The sequence below is a fragment of the Hypanus sabinus genome, unplaced genomic scaffold (assembly GCF_030144855.1).
Source record: "Hypanus sabinus isolate sHypSab1 unplaced genomic scaffold, sHypSab1.hap1 scaffold_886, whole genome shotgun sequence".
NCBI classification, from domain to species: domain Eukaryota; kingdom Metazoa; phylum Chordata; class Chondrichthyes; order Myliobatiformes; family Dasyatidae; genus Hypanus; species Hypanus sabinus.
In genome coordinates this window covers 17607-45162 of record NW_026781739.1, presented here as the reverse complement: position 1 = coordinate 45162, position 27556 = coordinate 17607, and the positions used below count along the sequence as shown (strand labels likewise).

Here is a 27556-nt window from a genome sequence, read left to right as displayed (position 1 = left end):
GTGATGCATGGGGTGTACTGTGTATAAATACACGGCTGTAACCTAAGTCAGTCGACTTGTCAGATAGTGGCAGTGCTTACGTGCCTTCCCTGTGACAACTGGGGCTCAAACTCCTGCAGGAGAATGTGCAATAAACTGTGGTGTCGATAAGAAGCTTGTATCTCGAGTTTTATTCAGATTCAGCTTTAACATTTGGCATCATGATCAGGATCTCTATCTACAGAGCACTGAGAAGATGGGCTGAGTAAGCAGCTGAACCACTCTGGGGACTGTGGGGACTGACCGGGAGCCCAATAGGTATTTTAAATTTGTCGCTCACTGTTAGTTCCTTTGGATGTATGGTGCCTTGCCCAAGGCTGATCACATACCTTGACAGGATCGGGAAAAAAATCTGTTGGGAGACTAGTATAAGGTAGGCAAAAATTTTACCAGGTGGGCAGGAGGCAGTATTGGATAAAGTTTACTAAGTGGCCAGGAGGCGGTACTGGGTAAACTTTACTAAGTGGGCAGGAAGCAGACATGTCAGGTAAATTCATCAATTGAGCAGGAGGTGCCTGCTGGGTAAATTTATCTGATTGTTAATTGAGCTGGAGGCTTTGTGCCTGATAAATTACTTAGAGATAATCGGTTAATTGCAGTCGATTGATACGAGTGTGCCAGGAGCAGCCCTACACAACTTTGTGTGAGAGTTTTCCGGACGAGGAAAATGATTTTCAAATGTTCAGTGCAGCACTGAGTAAGAAATTGGGGAACAAAATGTGGCCTCGGACGGGGGGGGGGGGGGGGGAGCCTGGGTTATTACGTCATGAGAACAAGCAGTAAATCTGATATGGAAAAAGAACTGAGGAAAGAAGTGGAAATCGTTGAAAAGGAAATGGAAGGAAAAGGCAGATGTAAAATGGAAGTTTGCCAGCTATGCCACTGATGGCCTACTGGCTTCAGAATTGGACTTTGAGGCGAGAGGTCTCGAGTTCGAATCCAGCTGACTCCCTTGCACACTTTCATCCGTGCTGGGTTAGAGCTGGTGATCTCTTAAACAAAACAACTCACCCAGCAGAAGGCAATGGCAAACTACTGCTGTAACTTGCCTTGTACATGATTTCCCAACACCGCACAGCGGCGTGGAAGGAAATCCTCGGCTAACTGGAAAAAGCTCCGGATGTGACATACGTTTAAAGTGGAACAGTATATTATCAGCAAGTTGGAGGAATAATGGAATGGGATAGAGGTATGTACTGCAGAAGGAATGCCAAAGGTTGGGAGCTGCTAAAAGTGGAGCGTGAATGGGTGGATGTGACTTGTGGCCTGCTACGGCAGTTTCACAGGAGACCAAGCCTTTAAACTGGGGGGACAAATACCCATTATTAATGACTTACTGCTCCAATGCTTACCAACTAAGTTAGCCAACATTATTAATACAAATAATATGGATTGGCCTGACAATGACCGAAATCGAATGTGACGAGCTTCGACATATTTTTGGGACCCAACTTTCGAATCCCGATCAACCCCGAAGGAAACTAATATTCTCCTGTTTGATTCTTACTAAGAGAGAGAGGGGGGCAGAACTATTTGACTATGCAGCATGTTTACACTTGTGTTTATATAGCTCACAGTTTGTTTTATTTAAGCAAGGACAGTCACAAACACAGTCAGGCAGAGAGAAAGAAAGAAGATGGAAGGTTCGAAACAAAGGGCCTAGTGGCCAAAGGCCACTGTTTGGACTCTCCTATGCCCACAAGGTGGGTTGACTATTGATCCAGCGTGTATTGAATGTGTGATTGTCACTTTGATCCATAGGAGTGGATCTGTTGGTTTGGGAGTATCCTGTGAAGACCACTTGTGCTGACCCTTGCCTGGGTGTGGTAATTCACTTGAAGAGAGTACCCCTGTGACCAATCACTGTTGGTGATAATTCGTATAATCCATATGGGGATGTTGTTGGAGTATCTCGCGGCTACCACTTTTGTTAACCCTTAGCCGGATTCGGGTGTGTTATGTGGTAACCACTTGTGAGAAGGGATATTCTGTGGAAATCACTGTCGGTAATACTTTGTGTGTTGGATCTGGATTGGGAGTACCTTGTGGAATCTACCTGTGTGTCAACCCTTGCTTGTGTGGTAGTTCCTTCTGAAGACAGTACGCCTGTGATAAGCTGCTTCTGGTGATAATTTGTATGTAGATTTAGAACGACGACGGATAGAACCTACAGCGACTGTTAACCTGTCATTTATTCCATGGCTGAACTGAACTTTCATAGTTCACCATCTTAAGACTTTAAGCTTGGTATTCCCTGAGCTCAAAGGTTTGGGAGTTATATTTACACGTATGTGTACTCATAACACTTTTTAACTTTTGATTATTTTGCTTAATTTGTTATATTATAAGTAGATACGAATAAAGAGAGTGGTTTTAACATCAAAACCAGACTCCAGGTGTGGTCTATAGCTGCTGGTTCATTTAAACCAATTGGGTACGTAACAGTGCTGCTCGTGTTTATGTCTTTAAGAGGGCTCACCCCAGCACCCGGGGGCCCCCATGTTAACACCTTTCTGTCTCTCTGTCACACCTATGCCAAGCAGGTAGAACCAGGGGCCTGCTGGGTTTGTGCTGAAATTCCTCGGTATGGTAAAAGTATGATTCAAATGTCAGTAATCCTGCTCAACTAGAGTGAGGAACTATCTGCCTGGGCTTTTTCAAATAACACCCGGGGAAGAGAGTGAGGAACTGTGGTCCAGTCTGTGATGACCGTGGCTGTCAGTGTTTTGAGGGATGGTGTCTCAGGGCCCCACCAAGCGGAACTTCCTACGCTGGGAAACATGCATCCTGGCCATATCTGCAGGAGCCCAGCAGCCGAGAGGAATAACTGAGACTGAGCGATTTTTGATGATGGTTTTTCTCTCCTATAGCGTAGCCAGAAATTCATGAGAGATAATCAATTTGGCTATAAGAACTTCAGGAGCTGGCCACAATGCTGCAGGGGCCCTGTGACAGAAACACAGGCCCAAGTAACAGAAACATCCATTGAAATGATTGCAATCTGGCAAACAGTCGTACAGAATCGTACGACTTTAGATTTTATCCCAGCTGAGAAAGGGGGAACCTGTGCTATTATTGACACAGAATGCAGCACCTATATCCCTGATGAGTCTACTAACGTTACATCCCTCTCCAAGCACACTGCAAAGGAGATTGACAGCATCAAGAAAGTAGGGCAGGATTTACACGGGTTCACCGAAGGGTTGAAATGGTGATCTTCAAAGGCCTGTAAGGTAATATGTGGGGCAAAGTCCTAATCCTATTTCCTAAAAGTTGTACATATCATTGTTATAATTACTGATGTATGTTGTTTTTCCCCACTGAGAAGTCAAAGCTGTACTCAGTTGCTTTCTCTGTAAAAAAGTTACTGCTTTGTTGATCATGTAATGATCTAAAGAAGGGAATGATAAAGTATGTAAAAGGGTTAACACTTCGTTAAACTATAACAGCCTGTTTTTCTGAAAGAAACTCCTGATGATCAACAGATGTACTAAGCCATGCTGAGCCATATTTCTTTTTGAGGGTAGCGAGCTACGGTTTCAGGATGCTTATCTCCTTGTGCACTCATGTGTAGAGATAGGACAGCATCAGTCTGTTCTGTGTGTGTAAGCCATTATGACTATTTTGTAATTTGTCTTTAGGGGCTGTCACAGTAAATAACTTTGGCTCCATCCGGTCTTGTGTGGGGGAGTATCTGGACAGATACATCTAATGTGTAAGGGGAATTGGTGGATAGGGTGGGAGCATTCACAGTCTGTTCCTGTCTGAGTGACTAACTGAGTAAGCCCCGGGCGCTTGGAACAAAGAGTTTGTACCGTACGGTCTCTGAGTGACTTTATCCAGATTCGACTTCCACTGAATGGGAGTGGTTTTAAAGGGCTGGGCTGCTGGAAGCACATTACCAGACCGGGACTGATCGCAACTGGGTCTGACAGAAGCATAACTGGTTCTTCTGGGCACATTCAGTTTCACTCCAGCTATTTCCTACCTTCCCTTGTACAGGTATGTAATGTCCAAAGTACATGTTTTTGAGTAAATGAGACTCACCAAACTTTCTCCTGACTGAATCACTGGGAAATCCGAGTCTCTTGATGCAAAGTTGGTCTCTCCAGTTGCTGTTCTCAGTCCTCGGGCCAATTCACTTGTTGCTGTTCCCTCGTCTTCAGCTGTGGTTTGCTTCCAGTTGGGGTTTTTCTTCAAATAAACTTCTCACCGCAGGTCTAACTTTAACCAGAGAGATAATGAAGTATGTTAACATTAAAAAGGAGAACCAAACATTTCTGCTGAATGTTACTAAGAACAAAACTCACTGAAATTTAAATGTTGAAGGCAGATATAATGATCTCAGTGAACAACCTTCTATTGTCCCTCACACATCACAAAACGATATGGGATAAGCAGGAGCCATCATACAGTCAGGAACAGAATTAGGTGATTTGATCCATCTGGTCTGCCCCACCATTTAACCATGGCTGATTTTTATTCCAACACCATATTCCTGCCTTCCTCCTGCAATCCTGAGCTATGCACCAATCATGAATATATTAATTTCTGCCACAAATATACCCAATGGCAGCCTCAACCAACCTCTGCGGCAACAAATTCCACAGATCAGACATCCTTTAACCAAAAAATTCTTCTCATCTCAGTTTTAAAGGGGAGCATCTTTGTTCTGAGACTGTGCTGTCAGATCACAGACTCCCCGTCTAATGGAAACATCCTCTCCGTGTCCACTGTGTCCAGGCTTTTCAGCATTCAGTAGGTTTACTTAACCATACATCATTCCACCACTCCCACCGTCCCTCTGAGCTCCATTGAGCACAGGTCCAGAAACACCAAACGCTCCTCATACATAACATCGATTATTCCTGAGATTATTTTTGTAAACCATGTTAGCAGCAATTGTACTGAACACATTTCCAGGAATAAGAGATAAATTGATACCAGGATAATTTACAGGGTAAGTTGAGCTTTCTTTATTTTTCTACTAGCACAGAATGAGCCATTTCCATTTCCAGGTTAATTTCAGGAAATATAAACCATTCCAAGGTAAATGTAATGAAAAGAAACTAGAATTATCAGAAATTCTCAGCAGGTAAGGAACAGCTTTGGGAGAGGAACAAACTTTACAATTCAGGGTAATAATGTTTTGTCAGAATGACCAAGCATTTTCAGTTTTTATTGCAGATCTCCAGCAACTTGGGATTCTGCCTGATTTCCACCGAGTGACAGACAGATGACAGTGAGGGGGGGATTTCGAAGCACAGTTTGAACACCAAACTCAGGGTCTATTTCTACTGTTGTAAACACGGAACAGCCCATTTACTCACAACCTCTCCCTGTGAGGATGGAATGGGAACATCCTCTCCTCTGATTAGCAGTCATTGCTTCCAAAGGAACTCCAGAAACAAACATCTTATCCCAGACCAGAAATACTCGATCAACACCTCACAAGCCCAAACAGCTCAATCCCCGGGTCCACTTTCCCTGGATCAAAAACTGATATCCCAGGACCCAACCTCACAGAGTCACACAGCTTAATCTGCCACTCATCGACCCGGAGAGTCTCACACATTGTCCTCCCATCTCACACAGGGTAGTGCAATCCGGGATTTCCCCACAACCAATGTCCAGCTGCTCGAAGAAGGACATCCATCCAGCCTCATCTGTAGAAGCACTAAGCAAAGTCAAAGCCAAAACACCTGCAGTTCCATTTGCCTGGAATGCTGATCACAGGACTAGAGCCCAAGCACCAACTCTCCCAGTACTCTTTGCTGACTGTAATATGATGAAGTGTGTCAGGCAGTCACAGTTCACAAAATAGGACTCCACACCAATGCACAACAGAACTGGTACCTGATGACCCTCTGGTTTTCCAGCTGACAAGAACTGATTCTGGAAATAACTCAGTGTAAAAGAATACCTCACAATGAAGACAAGAAAGATTGCCGATATATATCATTGAAGAGGTGTGATACAGGGTGGACCAAGTTAGACCCAGATAGTTGATGCATGTCACTGAAGTTGGTGGGAGAGAGACTGAACAAGATGGGCAGGGAATGAGCAGGTAGAATGAGGGGGAGAAGAAATCAAGGACGATCAATTAAGGTTCTCCAGCAATACACAGATACTGAATTAATAGTACACACTACTGTATAAAGGATCTTAAAATGACAAAGTTAGAACAAACAACAAGAACTTTGCCATATATACTTTGAACCCTCACCAAATTTTTCTCAACACATCTTAGAAAGTTCAGACACTTCATGCTTTTCATGGTAAATGCTCTGCCCATGACTGCGAGGAACAGCAAAGACCTTTGGATCCAGATCAGCACAACACAGAAACCATTCTCACACTAGACTTCTCAGTCCCACAGGAAAGCAGGTAGTGAAATCAAAGATTCCCACTGCCTGGGACATTCTCTTTCCTCACCCACCCCAGTCCGGGAGAAGACACCAGCCATAAAGCTCAAAGACAAATGCGAGGAGGCTCAGGAAATGAGACAAGCTGGGGGAAGTTAACGGGACTCAGTGGCCAACATCAGATTCCCCAACACAACATGGAGGAAGCATCACCTCACATCCGGGGACTCTGACCGCACACCACATGATCTTGAGTCACAAACCAGAGGGCGAGGTAGATCAGTGTTAAACAGGCTCATGTGTCCTGTTGGTGGGTCTCCCATTTCAACTCTGTGGTAATAAACAGCCTGGGCTCCTGGTTTGGATCGTTCAATACAGATTAAGTGACATCTACATATTTTTGAAGAGCCCAGATATTTGGAAAATAAATGAGTAATTGGCCCTCAGTTCAGCACTCATGGCTAACGTTGGATCTCCCCACTCGGGATCGGTCTCAATACTCACTGATGGGAAAACGATATCTTCGGCCCGCAGACTGTGATCTGATCCCTGGCTTCCTGACCCAGGAGGGGAGGACCCTTTCCCAATCCCACAGACGATCCGCTTCAGCACTGAGCAGAAAGGAAAACACCACCCAACCGGAGACAGTGAGCATGCGCGAAGAGTTAGTTACATCTGTGGATAAATGGGAGGGGCAAACAGGATCACGTGACTGGTGGGGTCCCCCCCCCCCAGGCAGAGAGTCCAGCTACCAACCATTCTGTGGAAAGAGACAAACTTGCCATTTACATTTCGTCTCCCCATAAGTGTATTAGATATTTGAACTCTCAGGAAAAATATATCATCTGTCCACACAGATTCATAATCAGGTTTATTATCACTGTCATGTTGTGTAAACTATGTTAACTTTGCAGCAGCATTTCAATGCAATACATAATATAGAAGAAAAATAAAACAAAATAAAATAATTAAAATTACAGTATATGTATATCTGGGACCATTGCTCACTGTAATTGTTATAAATGACTTGGATGAGGAAGTGAAGGGATGTGTTCGTAAATTTGCTGATGACACAAAGGTTGGAGGTGTTGTGGATAGTGTGGAGGGCGGTCAGAGGTTACAGCTGGACACCGAAAGGATGCCAAACTGGGCTGAGAAGTCACAAATGGAGTTCAACCCGGATAAGTTTGAAGTAGTTCAACTTATTAGGTCAAACATGATAGCAGAATATAGCATTAATGGGAAGACTCTTCACAGTGTGGAGGATCAGAGGGATCTTGGGGTCCGAGTCCATAGGACATTCAAATCTGCTATGCAGGTTGACTCTGTGGTTAAGAAGACATATGGTGCATTGACCTTTATTAATCGTGGGATTGAGTTTAGGAGCCGAGAGATTTTGTTGCAGCTATATTGGACCCTGGTCACACTCCACTGTGCTCAATTCTGGTCACCTCACTACAGGAAGAATGTGGAAACCTTAGAACGGGTACAGAGGAGAGTTACAAGGATGTTGCCTGGATTGGGGAGCATACATTATGAGAATAGGTTGAGTGAACTCGGCCTTTTCTCTTGGAGTGACGGAGGATGAGAGGTGACCTGATAGAGGTATACAAGTTTATGAGAGGCATTGATCATGTGGATAGTCAGAGGCTTTTTCCCAGGGCTGAATTGGTTACACAAGAGGGAATAGGGTTAAGGTGCTGGGGAGTACATAGAGAGGAGATATCAGGGGTGAGTTTTTTTAGTCAGAGAGTGGTGGAGAGTGGTGTAATGGGCTGCCTGCAACGGTTATGGAGGTGGGCATGATAGGGTCTTTTCAAAGATTTTTGGATAGGAACCTGGCGGCACTGGAGAAAAAACTAACTTAGAAAAATAAAGGGCTATGGGTAACCATAGTATTTTCTAAGGTAGTGACATGTCAGCACGACTTTGTGGGCTGAAGGGCCTGTACTGTGCTGTAAGTTTCTATTATTCTATGAATAAATTAAAAATTGTGCAAAAAGCAGAAATACTATATATTTTAAAAGTGAGGTTGTGTTCAAGGGCTCAATGTCCATTTGGCTATCCGATGGCAGAGGGGAAGAAACTGTTCCTGTATCACTGAGTGTGTGCCTTCAGGCTTCTTTAACTCCCTCTCTGATAGTAACGTTGAGAAAAGTGCATGCCCTCGGTGCTGGAGTTTCTTAATACTGGACGCTGCCTTTCTGAGGCACTGTTTCTAATCCTCTGGTAATCTTATAAACGTCTATTCAGTCTCACCCCAGCCGGCACGGCTCCAGAGTAAACAACATAAGGTTGTCCAGCCTCCCGTTGTAGCTCAGGCCCTCTATTCCAGGCAGTGTCCTGGTAAACCTCTTCTGCGCCCTCTCCAAAGCCCCGACACCTACTGCCCAGTGCACAAGTACGGGAAGGTACAGGTACAGAGAAACACTGACTTATAGCAGAATCACAGGCAAGTACATTCAGATAACACACGGAACACAAATTATACAAAATCTCCGTCAGTGTCAATATGGAAATATGTTTTACGTCATCCTGCTAACAGGACCAGAACAACAGGGGCTGAGCGGCGGCTCATCTCAGACGGTTCGGTGTGAAGGTCTCACAACCCGGACCGACCCCGGCAGATTCTGTGAAGGAAGCGAGGCGAGGCCGCCAGTTCGGGAAAGTTCATCCCCTCCCCTTTCAGGTTTCACCGATCACCTTGTGCTTCTCTCTCCCTCCCCACCCCCACCTTTTATTCTCCAGTCCTGCCGAAGGTTTTCGGCCGGGAACGTCGACTGTACTCTTTTCCGAGATGCTGCCCGGCCTGCTGAGTTCCTCCAGCATTTTGTGAGCGTTGCTCGCATTTCCAGCATCTGCAGGTTTCTCTTGTTTGAGTTCGGAACAGTTAAAGGGACTCACTGCCCAACATCAGATCCCCTACGCCACTCGCGACCGGCTTCAACACTCACCAATAGAAAATCGTAGGTTTCGCCCCGCAGAGAACCATTCGTTCCCGGCTCCCCACCCTGGGGGCGAGGAACCCCTCCCGATGCCGATCCGCTTGAACAAAGAACGGAAAGAACTGAGCGTGCGCGATGTCGTCAGCCCGTCATCAGGGCGGTGGGCGGGGCCTAGGAGTCAAACCTGCGGATGCTGCAGATCCGCTGTGAAACTGGATCACGTGATGGCCGGAGGGTCTCCCACGTGACCCGGTGACTCCGCTCCTCGCCCCCCACACGCTGTCCAACCCATCCGCCGCGTTTCCTACATTATTTCCCGTATTATAAAAGCAACAGTTTTAATTCTTTCCCTCCATATCTTCCCCGATCCCTTTCCCTCCACTCTCAGGTCACAGAGTTCTCAGCCTTAGAGTTTCGATTCCCATCCAGATCCGACACACAATTCAGACCCACACAGGAGATGTGCAGGTTTCATTTAGATCAGTCTATGTTTGTAAACACTAAGTTCCTCCGGAGCATGACTGGATTGGAACACAGAGACCTCAAGTGAGAAACAGCAGGAGGCCATTCAGCCCCTCTAACCATCAACAAGATGGCGGCTGCTCTCCCATCTCAGCGACATGTTTCTGTCCGATCCTCATTTCCTCGATCCCTTCCGTCTCCACACATCTGCCGACCTCTGTTTAATGTAAGGACGATCACCGAGTCTTCACCACCCTCTGTGGAGGGGATTTACAGATATCCAACACCCTCTAAGTGGAGACATTTCCCCTCATCTCAGTCCCGGCCAGTCCACCCCTTTTTTCAGATACTGGGATCCCTGTTCAACTGGTAATGATGTTGTGCATTTCAATTTGTTCACCTCTCAGTCCTCGATTCTCTGAATGAAAGGGTTATCACATTTGATTTTTCTTCACATGATGACCCCACCACCCCAGGGATCAGTCAGGTGAGTATTCATTGCACTCTCGGTAACAAATACTCTCTAACCGCTTTGTGAATCATCTATGGAATTAATTTCCACCTTCTGCAGCCCCGTGTTGCCCCAACCACTCACCTCGCACCCCTGTCACTATTTCCACCTTCCCACCTCCCCCTCACCTGGATCCACCTCTCACTCCCCAGCTCTTGCCCCATCCCCACCCCTCACCTCTTTTCTCTGACTATTTCCCGACCACTCTCAGTCCAGAGGGAGGGTCTCAACCCGAAATGTTGACGGTCATTTCCCTCCACAGATGCTGCCCGACCCGCTGAGTTCCTCCGGCAGTTTGTTCTTTGGTCTGTATAACCCGTGTTAGTTTGGGGAGCGGGATTTTACACCATATTCCAGGTACAATCTCAACAAAGCACAAATAATTGTCACTTTGCCCGGACCATTGGCCCCGCTTGCAGGGCAACAGTCTGCCGGTGTTTGCCCCCAATGTGGTGAATCCCTCTGCCCGGCACCACCGTGGGCTCAGACATTTCCCCAGATGAGCCCCTCCTGTCCCCACCGGGACAAACATCCTGTCCACACCCTCTCTCAGCATCTCACGCCATCTTCATCCTGTCAATAAAATCCCCGGTCTACCTCCCCGGGGAACCAGCATCAAACCGACGGGCCGAGCGGTCTCCTCCTACCTCTCAGCGATACATCAGACTCCGGCCGCAGGAGACGGTTCACAAACGCCCCCCAATTCCCTCGGAGGGAAATGGAAATAAATCAGAAAGCGGACATTAACTTTGAGGTTTTTTCCGCTCTGAGGAGGCGGTCGGCGCTTGAGTGGGAGACGAACTCAGCGGGGTAACGCCCACTCGGCTTGTCCACCTCCGCGACTGGTTGTAACGAGTGATTGACATCGCTTCTCACCAATGGGAATAGCGCAGCTCCTGAATCCTCTGTTGACAGCGGTGGGGGAGGGGCTGGTCACGTGATTATTAGCCCAGCCGTTAAACCGATAAAGCTCGAGCACAGCAGCGCGTGGGTGACGTAAGATACCGCGCACGTGAGGGCAGATCCCGGTGTGGGGAGCCCGTGTGACGTCAGGCGCGTGGGGGGAGGAGCTGTGTGACGTCACATGTGGGAGAGCGCTGGCATTCAAAAGCACCTTAATGGACTTTTCCGTGGGACAACAACATTAATCATGGGTTTCATCACTGAATCCAGTGTTGTGGGATGTAAAGTCCCCTGTTATGTGTCCGGCTGTGCCGTGTTGTTGGTGGAGTGGGCAGCGTGGTGCTTGTCTCGATTCGGGTCACAACACCAGAATTGCCAGCGGGGTCCACACACAGTGTATTAGTCAACAGAAAACCTCTCGTCCCTGCAGTCTTTGTCTCCTGGTAAACTCAACACCCTGACAGTGTGGACCATAGATACCCCTTCCTCTCAGAGTCAGGGGATCATTCAGACAGCTGATCGCTGAGAGGAAATATATTTATTGGTCATTAAATTCACCCAGATTCGTTTGGACGGATTTGATGTGGAGTTCGGGGTGTCACAGTGAAAGGGCCGGACGGCCAAACTCTCTCCATTGTCCAAACATCCTTCCAGGTGAGGCGACACTTCACCTGTGAATCTTCCGGGGTCGCCTCTTGTGTCCGCTGCTCCCGATGCGGCCGCCTCGACTGTGATGACACCGTCTCCTCCGCAGTTGTGCGGTGTAGGGGTGTTTTTTTTATCGGGGGTCGATATTATTGTTCACTTTTGTGCGTGAGGTGTGGGTTTTGGGGTTTGATGATTGGGATCCCGTTCTTCTTGATCTGGGGGGTGGGGTGGAAGTTTGATTTTTCTCTGTGAACGACTTTCATGCTCTTTCTTTGTTTCGTGGTTCTATGGAGAAACAAAAACTCCCTGTTATTTATGGATACCTGCTTTCATAGTAAACTAACCTTTGAACTATCCGCTCCGAGCGGGAGTTCCCCGTGTCCAAACATTTTCATTCTGATTTCCATTCCCGTTGCTACCCGGCCTGCTGTGTTCGGCAAGCATTTTGTTTGTGTTGGTTTGGATTTCAAGGATCTGCAGACTTTGTCTCGTTTGTGATTTACCTCTCCGTTGTCCTTCCGGCTTCCGACCATTGGTGGCGCTGTGCGGATCTCCGGCCAGCGGTGGCGCTGTGCGGATCTCCGGCCTTCGGCGACGATGTGCAGACCTCCGGCAGCCGGTGGCGCTGCGAAGAAACGCCTGCTGAACGCATGCGCGGTGCCGACTGCCGCTGTTGTTGGCGGTTCTCCGATTCGAGCAGGGGTGAGTAGGGAATGATCCCGGTGTTGTGTAACTCTGGGGCCGGTTGCATTGGGAAAGGGCCGGGCCCGAGCTCTGCCGGTCTGCTGGAGCATGGCTGCAGTGGTAATGTTTTAGCTGCCGGAGCTGTGGGGGTGGGGGGTGCGGGAGATTGATTGATAAGTTCGTGGCCTAATTTGGAAGTTCTGAACTTATACAGCTCTCGGTACCTGCACGTTTCGTTCAACTCTTTGAGTGATTATGCAGAAAGTTTGAAGTTAATAACTTTTGTGGTATTTGTTTCAGATAATTGAAAATTGCTAGGTTTTGTAAAATTGACTCCTTCCACCTTAGGCCATGAACTTATCAATCACCCCCAGTTTGTGAAACCCAATTTGTATACATGCTCATTTCATTTACTGGGCAACTGCCTTGCCCCATTCGTGCAATGAGTAGGTGCACAAATTTGATGTGACATATATAGGGCTTCCTATAATGTCAAGCAGTAAACCAAGGTGAAAGAAATATATGAATTCCAGAGATCCACAGAAATATAGTGATAGCTAAGACATTAACAAGATTACAGCCTATCATTACATTTCAGTGTATAACTGGTAAGATTAAACATATAATACTTAATTTAATAATATGACGAAGTATTGCATGGTTGCACTTAACCTATTATCATAGAATATAATTATCAAGCAAGTAAAATAACTTTGCTTAGAAGCAAAGGGTTGTTAGTGAGAAAAGTTTACTTTAGGATTAGCGGGTAATTCACGGACCACCATAGATGTAGCCTTACTAATACGACTGATTCGGAGCAGACGGCAGGGCCCGCAGCGCTTAGCAGTGTTCCTCGGAGGTATAAAAATAACAGAAATAAAGCAATTCATTTTTTTACACTTTTAGCCACCTAAATTGGAACCAAGTAATCAAGTATGAAAAAAGAAACTGTGATGAACTATTGCTAAAGCCACGAATATTGCTGAATACTAGTCTCAAAAGTGGTAGGTTGGCAACTCTGCCTCGTACCGTTTCTCTCGCAGAAATGGTTGGACGGGAAGTGTATGTGTGAGTGTCGATACAATCTCCTCACACGTTGGGTGTTACATAGTTTGACCTTTACAGATCCTGTTTAGTCTTTAAATATATAAAAAGTTAAAGAAGTTTGAATCTTTACATAAATTGTTATCGCATTTATACAAATAGAAAATCTCGTAGTTTGGAAGTGACAAATGTTAACAGGGGAGGACAGCAACCATTTGGGAGTTTTGGAAATGCATTTCATCTCGTTCATTGCCTCACTAAATTACTCTTTTTCCTATCAACACAAAGAGAAAAAGATCCTCTTTCCCATCAGCTACAGTTGGTGGAGCGAGGCCAAGGGGTTGATCCGCTATTAATGATAGTTGAAATGACGTAAAACTAGCTTATAGCCCAGAAATGCTTTTTTTCCATTTAGCTTGTAAAACAAAACTAAATTTATCCAGGTGTAGAAGAGGATTTTGGATGATTAGCTTGTGAATTTTATCAGAATCAGGACGAAGATGAGCGAGCAGTGAATTTTTCTTTCATTGTTTTCAACTTTTAAACTAGAGTTTCTATGTTCATACCTTGCTTAATATAACTGCTTCCTGGTATCCAACGGTACAAATTGGAAAGAGCGGGAAAATGCTTGCATTTGTGTGCAGCTATTTCTCAGCTTCCTAGGACAACGGGTCGAGCGAGAAGGAATTACACAAATACCTAAATAAAAAACAGTCACAGCTCCAGGATTTCACCAAAAACGATCAAATATCCTAATGTTATTAGTGGCACTTTTCCCCACCAGCCAACACCCCCTGCTTCCGTAGAGTTCCCTCTTTTTATTATGTGGCCGCTGTTAAATTACCCGCTTGTTTATTTTGACTTTTTTACAGAGTTGCCGGAGCGGTTGTCCGGTGAGCTCTGGTAGCACTGCACCCCTGAATGTATGATCCCTTCTCCCACCTGGTTCCATCTGCTTATCTCTGCTCATCTTGTTCAACCTCTGTGCAGTCTCCTAAACCCATCTTCCTGCTTCAGTGATTTACATCTCCCACCTGGGTCATCTTCGGTCCACCCTGTATCCCACCAGCTCAATGTTATATATCAGCTATCTTTCTTCCAACCTCTGTCTTCATTGTGAAGTGTTCTTTTGTACCTTTGGCCTCGCTGAGTCATTTCCCGAATTGGTTATTGTTAGCTGGAATGCTGGAGGGTCATCTGGTCCCAGGTCTGTTGTGCATTGGTGTGGAGGTGATCGTTTATGAACAGTGACGGGCTGACACACTGCAGCATTTTACTGGCAGCAAAGAGTACTGGGAGAGTTGGTGCTTGGGCTCTAATCCTGTGATCGGCTTTCCAGGCAAATGGAACTGCTGGTGTTTTAGCTTTGACTTTGGTTTGAGCTTCTGCAGATGGGCCGGATGGTCATCCTGCAATGAAGCAGAAATGTCGAGCAGCTGGACATTGGTTGTGGGGAAATCCCAGATTGCACTACCCAGTGTGAGATGTGGGGATGATGTGTGAGACTCTCAGGGTCGGTGAGCGGCAGATTAAGCTGTGTTGGGTCCTGGGATATCATAGTTTTTAATCCAGCTAAAGTGGAATCGGGGATCGAGCTGTTTGGGCTTGTGAGCTGTTGATTGAGTATTTCTGGTCTGGGATCAGATGTTTGTTTCTGGAATTCCTTTGGAAGCAATGACTGCCAATCTGAGGAGAGGATGAGTTCCCATTCCATCCTCACAGGGAGAGGCTGTGAGTAACTGGGCTGTTCTGTGTTTACAACAGTTAAGATAGACCCTGAGTCTGATGTTCAAACTGTGTTTGGAAATCACACAGTGGAAATCAGGCAGCTGTGCTGGAGATCTGCACTAAAAACTGAAAATGTTTGAACTCAATCTGATGAAATGTTATTAATTGAATTGTATTGTAAGCTGTTCCTTACCTGCAGAGTCTTTCTGGTAATTCCAGTTTCTTTTTATTTCTTGGTTTATATTTCATGAAATGGACCTGTTTTAACCTGGAAATGAAAATGGCTGTGATAGTTTGTAGGCCTCCGTTAGAGTCTCTGCAAGTCTCCCCTCTCCACCGATGTTGTCCAAGGGAAGGGCATTAGGACCCATACAGCATGGCACCGGTGTTGTCACTCAAGGACACACAGGCAGCCTCTGCCAAGGCTCGAACTAGCAACCTTCAGATCACTAGACCAACGCCTTAACCACTTGGCCACGCGCCAACACATGTGATAGTAGAACTGTAAAGAAAGCACAACGTTTCCCTGTCAATTATCCTGGTACCAATTTTTCTGTTTTTCCTGGAAATGTGTTCAGTACAGTGTTCCTAACAAGGTTTACATGAATAATCTCAGGAATGATCGGCTTTATGTGTGAGGAGCATTTGATGGTTCTGGACCTGTGCTCGATGGAGTTCAGAGGGACGGTTGGGGTGGTGGAGGGATGTATGGTTAATAAACCTACCGAATGCTGAAAAGCCTGGATACAGTGGACATGGAGAGGATGTTTCCATTAGACGGAGAGTCTGTGATCTGACAGCACAGTCTCAGAATAAAGATGCTTCCCCTTAAAACTCAGATGAGAAACATTTATGGCCAGAAGATGTCTGATCTGTGGAATTTGTTGCCACAGAGGTTGGTTGAAGCTGCCATTTGGGTATACATATGACAGAGTTTAACATACTGATGATTGCTGAGCAGCTCAGGGTTACAGGAGGAAGGCAGGAATGTGGTGTTGGAATGAAAATCAGCCATGGTTAAATGGTGGGGCAGACCAGTTGGACCAAATCACCTGATTCTGTTCCTGTGTCTTGTGTCTTACCGTGACTGGATGATGGATCCTTCTTATCCCGTATCGTCTGTGAGATGTGAGGGACAATAAAAGATTGTTTACTGAGGTCATTACATCTGCCTTCAGTGTTTAAATCTCAGTGAGTTTTGTTCTTAGTAACATTACACAGAAATGTTTAGTTCTCCTTTTCATTATTAATGTGCTTCATTGTCTCTCTGGTTAAAGTTAGACCTGTGGTGAGAGATTTATTTGAAGAAAAACCCCAACTGGAGGCAAACCACGACTGAAGACGAGGGAGCAGCAACAAGTGAACCAGCCCGAGGACTGAGAGCACCGACTGGAGAGAACCCATCTGACTCGGAGATTCCAGTGATTCAGTCAGGAGAAAGTTTGGTGAGTCTCATTCACTCAAACACTGGTCCTTTAGACATTACATTCCTGTACAAGGGAAGGTAGGAAATAGTTGGGAGTGAGACTGAATGTGCCCAGCAGAACCAGTTATGCCTCTGTCAGACCCAGTTGCAATCACTCCAGGTCTGGTAATGTGCTTCCAGCAGCCCGGCCCTTTGAAACCACTCCCATTCCCTCACAATGGTTACTCAGTAAAAGATCTTGCATCCTCTGATGTAGCTTTTGGTCAGATCTGAGTGGGGAGAGGGAAAGAGAGGGGAGTGTTTTTACTGACTGTCTTTCAAAAACAGTATTTGTTTGAACTTGCTGCAGACTCTCTACCCATACCCTGTACTTTCTCAACTAAATTATTGACATAGATTACAAGTAGCAATGGGTGTAACCCCAGGGAACGTCACTAAGCATGGAACTCGAGTCCAAGAAACTGCCTCTCACCATCACCCTCTGCCTCCTACCACCCAGCCATTCCCAGACCCTGGGGCTCTGTAACAAACTCAATGTTAACAGGAAGATTAATCAGTGATTAAGATGATGAGAGAATTGTGGCCTCCTGAAAGGACACGCGAGCTGAGCTGTCTGATTCACTGGACCAGTTCCACCCTCGATGACAACGTAATTTACCCCTTGCCCATCCACCCAGGTCATGTTACTTCCGATCACCCACAGTACCCCAACCACCCTCCGTCCCGCCAGTGGCCCCACACCCTTCTGACCATTCACCCCACACCGACACATAGACAGGCCCCCTTCACCCACGTCCACCCTCCCAGCTTGGGGAACCAGAGCAGACTGATCCTGTGATCCCGACACAGTGCAAAACTAAAACCAGGGATGCAAGACTGGAGAGCCCGGAGCCTCCCGCTGTCCGGCTCGGTCCCACCCCTTTCCCATAGCAATCAGCCCTCGATTTACACAAACCCGAGATTAACCCCTTCCTCACCCCCACCTGAACAGGGGAAACACCCGCATCAGCTGGGGTTGAGCTGCAGTTGGTCCCCATATGAGTTAAAACTCCCCGCTATCGGATATGGAGACCAGAATCGTACGCGGTAAAACCACATAACAATTACAGCACGGAAACAGGCCATCTCGGCATTCCTAGTGCGTGCCGAACACTTACTCTCACCTAGTCCCACTGACCTGCACTCAGCCCATAATCCTCCATTCCTTTCCTGTCCATATACCTATACAATTTTTTTTAATGAAAAAATTGAACCTGCCTCTACCACTTCCACTGGAGGCTCGTTCCACACAGTTACCAGTCTCTGAGTAAAGAAGTTACCCCTCATGTTACCCCTAACCTTTTGCCCCTTAACTCTCAACTCATGTCCTCTTGTTTGAATCTCCCCTACACTCAATGGAAAAAGCCTATCCACATCAACTCTATCAATCCCCGCATAATTTTAAATACTTCTATCAAGTCCCCCCTCAACCTTCTACCCTCCAAAGAATAAAGACCTAACTTGTTCAACCTTTCTCTGTAACTTAGGTGCTGAAACCCAGGTAACATTCTAGTAAATCTCTGTTCTCTGTTGACATCTTACGTATAATTTGGTGACCAGAACTGTATATAATGCTCCAAATCTGGCCTCACCAATGCCTTGTACAATTTTAACATTACATCCTAACTCCTGTACTCAATGCTCAAAGGTCAGCATACCAAAAGCTTTCTTCATCACCACATGAGCTTCCTCCTTCAGGGAAATATGCACCATTATTCCTAGATTTCCTCACACTGTCTACAAGCTTTCTCTATTTGTGAACTAACCTCTTCTCTCCTAGTCTCTTCAATCTGATTCCCACCCCCCCAACCATTCTAGTTTAAAGTCTCCCCAGTAGCCTCCACAGATCTCCCCGCCAGGATATTGGTCCCGCTAGCTTTCAAGTGCAACCCGTTCTTTTTGTACAGGTCACACCTGTCCCAAAAGAGGTCCCAATGATCCAAAAACTTGAATCCCTGCCCCCTGCTTCAATCCCTCAGCCACACATTTATCCTCCACCTCATTCCATGACTGCTGTCACTGCCACGTGGCACAGGCAGTAATCCCGAGATTACTACCTTTGCGGACCTTCTTCTCAAATCCCTTCCTAACTCCCTATATTCTCCTTTCAGGACCTCTTCCCTTTTCCTACCTATGTAATTGGTACTTATATCTACCACGACCTCTGGCTCCTCACCATCCCACTTCAGGATATCTTGGACGCGATCAGAAGTATCCCAGACCCGGCACCAGGGAGGCAAACTACCATCCGCGTCTCCTGACTGCATCCACGGAATCGCTTGTCTGACTCCCTAACTGTTGAGTCCCCTATTGCTACTGCCTTCTCTTTCTCTACCCTTCTGAATTACAGGGCCGGACTCTGTGCCAGAGGCACGGCCGCTGTTGCTTCCCCCAGATAGGCTGACCCCCCCCCAACAGTACTCAAACAGGAGTACTTATTGTCAAGGGGTACAGCCACTGGGGTACTCTCTAGTACCTGACTCTTCCCCTTCCCCTCCTAACCGTGACCCACTTGTCTACCTCCCATGGCCCCGGTGTGACCACCTGCCTGTAACTCCTCTCTATCAACTCCTCGCTCTCCCTGACCAGACGAAGGTCATCGAGCTGCAGCTCCAGTTCCCTGGCACAGTCCCTTAGGAACTGCAGCTCGGCTCACCCGGCGCAGATGTTAACGTCCGGGATGCTAGGAAACTCCAGGACCTCCCACATCCGACACCGAGAACAGCAAGCTGCCCTCACACTCATAATTCCCAGCATGGAACCGTAATCCCATGATGGATTTGTTCGGTGACTTGTGAACATACGTGATTAATGACCCTGCAACTGGGGACTGGATAAATAGTTAATCTAACAATTCAGATCATACACACCAATCTCCTTGCCTTTCTCCCTCACCCCGAGCTACTTACCCCATTTCCCTCTCCACACCCTCCTCACAGTCCGTCTTCCTCATAGGGCCCTCTACTCCAGCCCTCCCTTCCTGCTCCCTCTCTCCCTCACTCTCAACTCTCCCTCACCCCTTCCTTATCATCGCCCTCTCAATCATCCGTGCTTCCTCACCGCCTCTCTCCCTCCCGCTTCTCTCTTCCCTATCCCTCTCAGTTACACTGCTACTTGACCAGCCTCCCACTCTCTTTCACCCCTTTCCTTGCGCTCTCCTTTTTTGTCACTCTCTCTACCCCTCTAGTAATAAATCGTACTCCTCTCTCTTGTTTCTCTTCATCTCCTCACTCTGTCATGCCTCTTTTCATTTCTCTCTCACTCTCTCCCCTTCTATCCATCTCTCCATCTGTTTCTCTTCCATTCTCTCTCCCATTCCACAATCCCTGTCCCTACCCCTATCACCCGCCATCCCACTCTCAATATCAGTCGCCCTCTGTCTTCCCCTCTCCTTCTCCTCCTCTCTCACGCACCTCAATCAAACTTGTCTCTCACTCACTCACCTCCGCCACTCTGTAACCACCTCCATTTCCAGCTCTCAACCTCTCTCTCTCTCCCTACATCCCACCCTCCCCCCTCTCTCAAACACTCTCCCCGCTGTCTCCCGTATCCCACACTGTCTTCCCCTCTTTCTCACCCTCTAAATCTACCACTCACCCCACGCGTTCTCCCTCTTCGCTCCCTGTCAGTCCCACTCCTCCTCCTCCTCCTCTCTCCCGTCACACCCCGCGCTTTCCACCCCATCCCATACAGTGGTATGCAAACGGCTGGGCACCACTGGTCAAACTTCCTGTTACTGTGAATAGTTCAGTGAGTAGAAGGTGAACTGGTCTCCAAAAGTCTCAAAATTAAAGACAAAATATTCAACATTTTAAGCAAGATTAGTGTATTATTAAAAACACAAAATGCTGGCAGAACTCAGCTGGCCAGACAGCATCTATGGGAGGAGGTAGTAACGAAGTTTCAGGCCGAAACCCTTCATCAGGAGTTTAGTGTATTATTTCTGTTTTGTACAATTTTAGAGTGGGAGAAAAAAGGGAAAGGAGCACCAAGGAAAAGTTCGGGCACCCCAAGAGATTTGAGCTCTCAGTTAAATTTTACCAAGGTCTCAGACCTGAATTAGCTTGTTAGGGCTATGGCTTGTTTGCAATCATCATTAGGACAGGCCAGGCTGTACAAATTGCAAAGCTTTATAAATATCCTGACTCCTCAAACCTTGTCCCAACAATCAGCAGCCATGGGCTCCTCTAAGCAGCCGCTGAGCACTCTGAAAGTTAAAAAAAATGATGCCCACAAAGCAGGAGTAGGCTATAAGAAGATAGCAAAGCGTTTTCAGGTAGCTGTTTCCTCAGTACATAATGTAATTAAGAACTGGCAGTTAACAGGAACGGTGGAGGTCAAGTTGATGTCTGGAAGGCCAAGAAAAGTTTCCGAAAGAGCTACTCGTAGGATTGCTAGAAAGGCAAATCAAAACCCCCGTTTGACTGTAAAAAACATTCAGGAAGATTTAGCAGACTCTGAACTGGTGGTGCACTGTTCTACTGTACAGCGACACCTGCACAAACATGACCTTCATGGAAGAGTCATCAGAAGAAAACCTTTCCTGCGTCCTCATCACAAAATTCAGCATTGGAGGTTTTTCTGACATTGAGGGAGAGGTTATTTTCTTGACACCAGACAGATGTTGTTCAGAGCTCAGACAGAGTCAGCATCAAATGCTTGAGCCTGGTGCGATGGATGTGTTGAGCTGTGGAAATCACAATGCAAGAAGCATCGTAGGAAAGCCAGATGAGCCCAGGGCATGGAATTGTGATATCGTAGGCATTACTGGGAATTGGTTGCACCCAACAGTCTGAGGAATCTGGAGGAACAAATTTGTAGAGAATTCACAGACTATACCAAGAAAAAAAAGTTGATATAGTAAGTGATTTTAACTTTCCATATATTGACTGGGACTCCCATACAGTAAAAGGACTAGCTGGGGTAGAGCTTGTCAAATGCTCCTTAATCAGTACATAAAACATCCGGCGTAGAATTGTGCAATAAGCTGTTGGGAAACGATCTAGGGCTGGTGACAAAAATTAGTGAATGGGAACACTTTGTGTATAGTGATCATAATGCCATGAGATTCCAAGTAAGTACGGAAAAACAGAGGTCTGGACCTCTCTTGAGATTCTAAATTGGAGAAAGATCAATGTTTATGGTATTTGCAAGGATTTGAAAAGTGTGGACTGGGACAGGCTGTTTTCTGCAAAGGAGTACTTGGTAAGTGGGGGTTCTTCAGAAGTGAAATTTTGAGGGTGCAGAGTTTGTATGCACCTACCAAAATAAATGTTGAAAGGTAACTGGTGCAGGGAACCTTTGTTTTCAACTGATATCGAGGCCCCGGATATTTTGTTCCTCTAAATTCCTCAGGCTGTTGGGTGCTACCAAGACACATTAATGACTACAATATCATACTCCCACACCCTGAGCTCATCTGACTTTCTTTAGTTGACTTCTGTTGGTTTCTTAAAGCTTCCCAATGTTTTTTGCTCTATTATTTGCCCTCTCTTTGGCTTTTATGTTGGCTTAGGCTTCTCATTTCAGCCACAGTTGTGTCCTCCTGCCTTTCCAATGCTTCCAATTCTTTGGGATGTGTCTATCACTCACCTCCCGAGTTGCTCCCAGAAACTCCAGCCATTGCTGCTCCATCGTCATTCCTACCAGACTCCCCTTCCAGTCAGGTTTGGCCAGCTTCTCTGTCACAGAAACATGGAGAAGGTCAGAACAGAAACATGCCCACTCTGGACGATCAGAATGGTAATCTATATGGGAGAAAAAATAGATAGGGGTGGTTTGAAATAGTAGTTTTGCATCCGTATTTACTCAGGAGATGGACACAGAGTCGATAGAGGTGAGGCAAGGCAGCATCAAATTCAGAGAGCATGGACAGATTACAGAGGTGGAGGTGTTTGCTGTCTTAAGGCAAATTAGCATGGATAAATCCCCAGAGCCTGACTAGTTGTTCCCAAGGACCCTGCGGAACACAAGTGCAGAAATTGTCGGGGTCCAAGCAAAGATATTGAAATAATTCTTAGTGACAGGTGAGGCACTGGAGGATTGGAGGACAGACAATGTTGTTCCACTGTTCGAGAGGGGGTCTAAGGATAAATGAGAAAATGTTACGTTAGTGAGCGTGACATCAGTAGTGGGAAAGTTATTAGAACATATGTGCAGGAACCGGATATATAAGTATTTGGATAGATGTGGACTGATTAAGGATAGACAGCATGGTTTTGTGCATGGTGGGTCATGTCTAACCAGTCTTACAGAGTCTCTCGAGGAAGTTATCAGGAATGTGGCTGAGGGCAAGGCAGTGGATGTTGTCTACATGGACTTTAGCAAGGCACTTGACAAAGTCTCATATGGGAGGTTGGTCAAGAAGGTTCAGTCATTCAGCATTCAAGATGAGACAGTAAATTGGATGAGACACTGTCTGTGGGAGAAGCCAGTATGGTAGCAGATGGTTGCCTCTCTGACTGGAACCTGTGACTGGTGGTGAGCCACAGAGATCAGTGCTGGATCTGTTGTTGTTTGTCATCTATATCAGTAATCTGGATGATAAGCTGGTTAGGGATCAGCAAATTTTTGGATGAAACCGAGACTGGGGATTCAGCGGACTGTGAGAAGACTATCATGGCTTGCAGTGCGAACTGGACCAGGTGGAAATATGGCTTGAGAAATGGAAAATGGAATTCAATGCAGAGAAGTGTGAGATGTTGTATGTTGGTAGGACCTACCAGGGTGGGTTTTACACAGTGACTGGTCGGACATGTAGGAGTGTTGTTGATGAAAGGGATCTGGGAATACAGGCCTATGTTTCACTAAAAGTGGTGTCACAGTTCGATAGGGACGGAAAGAAAGATTTTGGCACATAGTCCTTCATAAACCAAAGTACTGGATGGTATGTTATGTTGACTTTGTACAAGACATTGGTGATGCCTAATCTGGAGTATTGTGCAGTTTTGGTCATCAACCTACAGGAAAGATGTAAAAGGGGTTCAGAGATTTCAGAGAAATGCCAGGTCTGGAGGACTTGGGTTATAAGGAGAGACTGAAACAGGTCAGGACTTTATTCCTTGGAATGTAGAAGATTGAGGGGAGATTTGATGGAGGTATACCACAATTATGAGGGTTATAGATGGGGTAAATGCAAGCTGGCTTTCTCCACTGAGATGGGGTGGGACTACAACCAGAAGCCATGGGTTAAGGGTGAAAGGTGAAAGGTTAATTGGAACATGAGGGGAAAATTCTTCACACAGATCCGGGTGTGGGATGAGCAGCCAGCAGAAGTGGTGCATGCGAGCTCAATTTCAAAATTTAAGAGGTTTGCATAGGTACTTGGATGAAAGGGGTATGGGAGTAGAAAGTTTAAATAGTTCAACACCAACTGGGCCTGTTTCTGTGTTGTACTTTTCCATGACAAGAACCTTAAATAATACTATCATTCACTCGAATTCCTTTAAGAGCTGTGCAGACCAACCATATATCTGAGTAGGAGAAATCCTCAATTTCAGAGTTTCTCCATGTCTCTCTAACGTTGAGGCAAGTTACTGCACTGGTTTGCCATTACCTTCTGCTGGGTGAGGGGCCAAAGAGATCACCAGCTCATAACCCAGCACGGATGGAATGCGTGCAGGGGAGCCGGCCGGATTCGAACTCAGGACCTTTCATCTCGAAGTCTGGCGCTGATGCGCCATGAGAGGGTTTCTGTTACTGTGGGGCCTGATACCCTTTCAGCTCAGTGGGAACAGGGAATAATACCATTGAAGAGAGTCAAACTGAGCCGTCACATATTGGAGATGGCAGAAGTACCCCACCCTTATAGAGCATCAGAGAGTTTGTGGGTTTTTCCAGATACCAGCACTGTGCCCGGTTCGAAGATGATTTCGCTCTCCAACTTGTGTTGAACTTCACTGTAACAGTGTGATACCAAATCAAACCTTGGCAACTCAAGTGATCTCATATCAAATGTTGTCCTTCACCCACTGATGGATTTTAATTTTTTTTACAGGTTAAAAACGACAAGGAATTTGTCTATGGGAATTCAAACACAACACACCAGTTGTGCTGTCTCTGTTTAGATATTTAAGGAGCAAGAGATTCCTGCTCAGACTGTGGGGAGAGATTCACTCGGTCATCTGACCAACTGACACGTCCGTCATTTTACACAGGGGAGAGACCGTTCACCTGCTCAGACACTGGGAATGGATTCACTCAGTAATCTCAACTGAAGCTACACACTGGGCAAGGCCATTCAACTATTCTGTGTGTGGGAACGGGTTCAGTCGGTCTTCCCACCTGTGGACACACCAGTCAGTTCACACTGAGTAGAGGCTGGTCATCTGCTGAATTTGTGGGGAAGGATTCACTCGGTCATCTGACCTAATGGCTCACCAGCGAGTTCACACTGGGGAGAAGCCGTTCACCTGCTCAGAATGTGGGAAGGGATTCACTCGGTCATCCCACCTACTTGAACACCTGCGAGTTCACACTGGGGAGAAGCCATTCTCCTGCTCAGAATGTGGGAAGGGATTCACTCAGTTATCCAACCTGCAGAGACATCAGCGAGTTCACACTGGGGAGAAGCCGTTCACCTGCTTACAATGTGGGGAAGGATTCACTGATTCATCCAGCAGACTGAAACATCAGCGAGTTCATACCAGGCAGCGGCTGTTCACCTGCTCAGACTGTGGGAAGGGATTCACTTACACATCTAATCTGAAGGTACATCAGCGAGTTCACACTGGTGAGAGGCTGTTCACCTGCTCAGTCTGTGGGAAGGGATTCACTCAGTCATCCAAACTACAGAGTCATCAGCGAGTTCACACTGGGGAGAAGCCGTTCACCTGCTCAGTCTGTGGGAAGGGATTCACTCAGTCATCTACCCTACTGGTACATCAGCGAGTTCACACTGGGGAGAAGCCATTCACCTGCTCAGAATGTGGGAAGGGATTCACTCAGTCATCTACCCTACTGGTACATCAGCGAGTTCACACTGGGGAGAAGCCATTCACCTGCTCAGTCTGTGGGAAGGGATTCACTCGGTCATCTACCCTACTGGTACATCAGCGAGTTCACACTGGGGAGAAGCCATTCACCTGCTCAGTCTGTGGGAAGGGATTCACTCGGTCATCTGGTCTCGAAAAACACCAGCAGGTTCACACTGGGTAGAGGCCGTTCACCTGCTCAGACTTGACAAAACTGTTTGACCAGGAAACAGAAATCTGGGAGCTTTGAGCTGGAACAGCAAGAGCAATAACCTGGAGTCCTGAAAAAGGAAGGAAATCAAGTTGAGATAAAAAAACATCAAAGCATCACTAAAAAGTTGTACTTTCACCTGCAGAGGGAATCAGACATGGCTGATCAAGCTATTGGGAAATCAGTTGAGCAACTCAAGCTAGAGAGAATGACAGCAAAACGATTGTTTTCTCGTCTGGCCAACAGTATTACCAGGACCTATGAAGACATGTCTGAAGAGGAGCTCAGAGTGAGTTTCAATAAACTCACAATAGAAGCCGAGAAAGTCATGGAAGCCAATGACGATGCGGAGGCCGGACTCACTGCAGAACGGGAGGTGAAGCTGAACACAGAGAAAGTAGCTGTGTTAACTGAACAGCAAAAAGCCGACCTGGCAAAGATGGCAAATGAGAGGTTGATCCGGGAGACTCTTTGGACCAACTTTGGAAATGTTGAGTTGCTCATAGCACTACAAGCAGCAGAGGATGAATGTGAAGACGTCGCTGCTGTACAACCCGATGGCCACCAGGAGGCGTATGGCTTCATGCTTAACCATCTGCAAGGACTGGTAAAGACAGCGAAGGAGGTGGGAACGATGGAACCGGCCAGGGGATCGGAAGCACCTTCAGAGTCGCCTAAAGGGGCTCGAACTCCAAATCCCCAAGCTAGTTTCCAAGAAGGCCCACTTCATACAGGCAAGGAGAAAGGAGGATGCTGAAAGACTAACACCGACGGCATTGGGCTTTTCCTCCAATTTTCCCACGCCAGCCATCAGACTGAAACCGACGGCCCTTCCCAAGTTTACTGGCGGCAGACGTGATTTTCACAGGTGGAGAAAGGACTGGGAAGCACTCCAGAGGCAGAGAGAGCCAACCGGTTCAAGAGAGGTGGAAAAGGTTCAACTGCTGGACAGTCTTGACGACAAAGTCAGAAGAGACCTTCGCCTCAAAACTTATAAAACTGCAGATGACATCTTCTGTGTTCTAGAAAACCGCTATGGAAATCGAGCATGGAAATCGGAAGTGGGATAGTATTGCCGCAGCATGCGAGCAAAAATGCGGGGGTTGCGGCTGCGGAAACTGCCAGCCGGGCGGCAAAGGAATGACTCTTGCTGAAGAGAGGGAACTTGTATACAAATTCATATACAAAAAAAAATCAAAGCAATAGTGATAAGGGAGAAAGAAAGGCATGAATATTGACTTCTGTACCTTCCGTTAATGCCCCTCCTCCCCTTCTTACCTCATCCCTGACAAGCTTAGTTGCCCATCACTCCACTTGTTCTCCATCTCCCTCTGGTGCTCCCCTCCACCTTTCTTCCTCCCTAGGCCTCCTGTCCCATGATCCTTTCCCTTCTCCAGCGCTGTATCACTTTTGCCAATCACCTGTCCAGCTTTCAGCTTCAGTCCACCCCCTCCGGTCCTCTCCTATCATTTTGCATTTCCCCCTCCCCCAACTGCTTTCAAATCTCTTAGTATCTTTCCTTTCTGTTAGTTCTGACGAAGGGTCTCGGCCAGAGACGCTGACAGCGCTTCTCCCTATA

General features: G+C 46.6%; 1 protein-coding gene, 1 long non-coding RNA gene and 1 pseudogene across 2 annotated transcripts in view; 1 reads left to right on the top strand and 2 right to left on the bottom strand.

Moving 5' to 3' along the window:
• LOC132390411 (zinc finger protein 850-like) overlaps nt 1-9517 on the bottom strand; it is a 42437-nt gene extending 32920 nt beyond the window's left edge. The window contains exons 1-2 of the mRNA XM_059963024.1: nt 9359-9517; nt 4087-4263 (exon numbers count right to left, since the gene is read on the bottom strand). The gene's annotated coding sequence lies outside the window, so the exon portion shown is untranslated. The remainder of the gene's footprint in view (nt 1-4086; nt 4264-9358) is intronic.
• Nucleotides 9518-13918: 4401 nt separating this feature from the next.
• On the bottom strand, nt 13919-24166 carry LOC132390409 (uncharacterized). Its single transcript, XR_009510901.1, has 3 exons — nt 22387-24166; nt 15523-15597; nt 13919-14300 (listed from the first exon to the last, which is right to left on the bottom strand). It is a non-coding gene; the product is annotated as an uncharacterized LOC132390409 (long non-coding RNA).
• A 234-nt stretch (nt 24167-24400) lies between these two features.
• Nucleotides 24401-25950, top strand: LOC132390410 (zinc finger protein 239-like; annotated as a pseudogene).
• The last annotated feature ends 1606 nt before the right edge of the window (nt 25951-27556 follow it).